Raw genomic sequence first — 3,798 nt, 5'->3', positions numbered from 1 at the left:
AATATATATTATCAAAAAATTTTAATAATGAATTTTGATATAATTTTTTACAGGAATGATTAAAAAAAATTGTCTATAAAATTAGTAATTTTACCGAAGTGTTTTTTTTCACGATTTATTTTGTGAACAACCAAAACTAATTTTGGAAAATAAGAAAAAAAAAGTCTAGAGATTGAGTATTTTACTTTGATTTTTTATATACACTTTTTAAATAGTTATTCAAATATCCTTATACAAATTTGAGTCAAATGTATAAATTATTTGTCAAATATAAAAGTTGTTTGTTATAATTGTAAATTTTTTCTAATCTTTTGCGATTATTTTTATTAGTAACATAAATTTTCTGATGTTTTTTCATCAAAATAAAATAAAATAAAATCTTTTATTATTGGATTATCTTACACCAACTTTTATTACAAATTTATCTTTTTTATATATAAATCATTACAGAGTACATGATTTTAAAATTTTCACGTAATATCTTGCACCTTTTAACAATGGAGAGTGCTAGGAGAACAATGAAAATTTTGAACAACATGAACAACCACCAATCAAATAAAAATACACTACACCCTAATTTAATGCTACTAATTAAATTTACTTTTTTAACCCTATTATTCATATTGTTTACATATTGTTCAAAAATCTTGTTGGTTACCTATAGTTTAGTACTAGAAGAATCCACAGCTACATTGTGGCACCCTTTCAATATTTAATATTATAGCCTACATCTTTTTGCTGGTTTTTAACACTGTAATGCAAGGGATTAGCCATAATACTAAATCTTAGCAGGACGTGCCATGATTTTGTTATGCATCTCTTTACTACTAAGTCACTATGCAAGATATTACATAAAATTAAAAATTAAAACTATGTTTATTAAAAAAAAGGGACAAATTTATAATTCCATAATACTATTTTTGTAATTTACCCTTCTTTGCAAAACAATTCCTGTGCAGGTTCATTCCTATGATTATTCGATTCTGGTGTTTATAATTGCAATGACAAAAAAAAAAAAAGTTTAGGATATGTTGTCAACAATATGGCAGTGCATCCAGGTAACACAACACATTATATTAATAAAAAGAATGCTAATTATGCAGAGGCATAAACTTGGCAACCCTTAATTATTTATGTGTGTGTCCAGATCATCAGCTTCTATAGCTTTATTTAGGAATGTGTCTGGTCAAAAGAAGACTCTTGCTTTGTAATTTATCAACTTCTGATCAATAAATATTTACCAATCTCAGCAAATAATTGTATAATGCTTCCCATCTACTATGAACATATAATGCGCTCTCCTTTTCTTTTCTATATGGAGAAAGAAAGCAAATTAAAAGATTAAAAAAAAAATTGGTATACCTCATAAAAGTTGTCTCATATTTAAGAACGTGACTTAATTTACTTTGTTGAAAATTTATTTTAGTATGTAATTTATTAACATTTTTTAGAAAATATACCTTAATTCTGAGGGTTATTTTTTTCATATAGATTAAATATATGTAGTATGTTGTTATTAGAAGTTTAAGTTTTTTTATACGGAGTTATTTTTTTAATTGATAATAATTAAATCGGACCATCTGATTTGTTTAAAGAGGAAAGACAAATTATAAATCAGATAGTCTGATTTTAATTGTTAATTTTTTTTTATTTTTAAAGATAAAAATCAAAGAGTCTGATTTCAATATTAAAATTTTTTTAATTTTCAAAATCACAAATCAAACAATCTTTTTTTTAAGTTGAACAATATAAATTGATAGATATGATTGTTTTTGGATGCCATTGTACAACCAAAAAAGAAATCGGTGCCTCTAATTTCTTAAATTCTATAACTTTAAAAATCACATCTCCTACCTCATTCTTTTGTGATATATGTACACATATAATGATTAATTAATGACAAAAATTATTAAATTTTGATAATTCTCTAATATTTTTTTAAAAGTATTTCTAATTTATCTCAACCATGTTCGGATTCTTTACTATTACACCTTTCTTAAGTCTACCTAATCTCTCACTTTATTCAACTTTAGTCTTTATATGAAGAAATTAAGGTTGATATTTACCACCTAGTGATATGTTTAATTTCTCTAATTTTTTTTTTCTCTTAGGGGGACCATTTCAATTGATGAAGAGAAGAGAAACACCGCATGATTACTAAAGCATAAAATCAGTGTGGTCGAGACTTTGGCGGCAATTGAGATCAGTAGTAGATAGAAATTTTTAGAAGTGTTGTACGTATAATGTATGAGTTTGTAATATTGTAATAATACTTAGAATTAAGAATTGTCTTAACTCATCCTAAAGAAAAAAAAAAAAAACACAGAATCAATAAACAAAAACAAAAAATAATTTGTGCTCTGTTTAGACTGCAAGATCTGTTTTGCAAGCAGCACATAATTATTCTTGTACAAAAGAGACATGTCTCTACTCTCTTGTCTCTTATTTCTTACTAAATCACAATATCCAATCGCATGTGTTTCTTTTAACTGGACAATGCTTATTCTAATTCATTCAGATAGTTTTTAATTTTTTATATAAATAAAATAAAATAAACTAGTATAAAATCACAAGAAACATATGAGGAGTATAACACTTATTATAATAGGTAGTTGATTGCTATAATGAAATAGGCTTCCTTTGTATTTTTGCATTGGATACTTTCCCTTTATGCATAATAAATGACACAACAAACAACAGAGTCATATGAAAAAGATTATTATATACATATCAAGAAGCCATTCTTTAATATAATAATGCATGATAACTTTGTAATCACTTAATTAAATCAATAAAAGAATTACCTCTCTATATCTATGTAACTGAGATGTGAAGCAATGAAATCTAATATCTTATATGCCTTTGAAACTAAGTGCAATTGAGAGAGTATTGCAAGAAGGGTGAACATCTTTCCGAGTCAGAGAATCACACGGAATTGCATTTGACCATTGCTTCTCTAATTATTTCACTCAAAATTAATTACTAAATTAGTTATTAAATTATCCACTCATCAATAATATATATATATATATATATATATATATATATATATATATATATAATGGTTAATTTTTTGTGTATAGATAATATTTTTGTGCTGCTCTGATCTAAAAGTGCTTAACCCACATCACCTCAACAATTTTCCTTAAAGAAATAACATGGTATGGGACCACATACATACATGGCCTAAAACTTAACATGGCAAATGCATTGTATGTATGCAACCTGGTGCTTTGCCCTTTCAAACCAATCATATCATTCCTCCATATACTGTGTGGACAGAAGAAATTCAATAACGGTATACCATCTAAATATGATCCCTACTAATTAAACATTAAAACATAGTATTTTAATGATGATTAAATATATAAAATTAGCTTTTAATTATTTCATATTAACTAACGTTTCTTTGATTATAATTTTTTTAAATCCTCTCATTTTGGAAAATTTAGAATTTGAATTAAGATTTAGAATTTAAAAATTAGAGTTTAAGATTTAGATTTAGAATTAAAATTTAACATTTATAGTTTAAAGGGATTAAAGTTGTGATATTAGGAAGAAAAAAGGAAAAGATATAAAAAGATATTAAATATAAAAATTAAAAAATAATTTAAGAAAATCAGCTAAAATTAATAATGATAACTAATTTTTTCTATGGGGATTGTGGTGAAGAATAATTGTGTAACCTCAAATATCAAAATATCAATGAGTATAGTACAAGTAGTGCTTTATGAATATTTAAAAGCTCCTTGTATATATGAAAGTGTATCCTCTAGTTAAAATTTTGGAAAAAAAACA

Source organism: Arachis ipaensis, chromosome B01 (assembly GCF_000816755.2).
Source record: "Arachis ipaensis cultivar K30076 chromosome B01, Araip1.1, whole genome shotgun sequence".
NCBI lineage: Eukaryota > Viridiplantae > Streptophyta > Magnoliopsida > Fabales > Fabaceae > Arachis > Arachis ipaensis.
The sequence above is the reverse complement of the archived record's forward strand: the minus strand, read 5'-3'. Positions refer to the sequence as shown.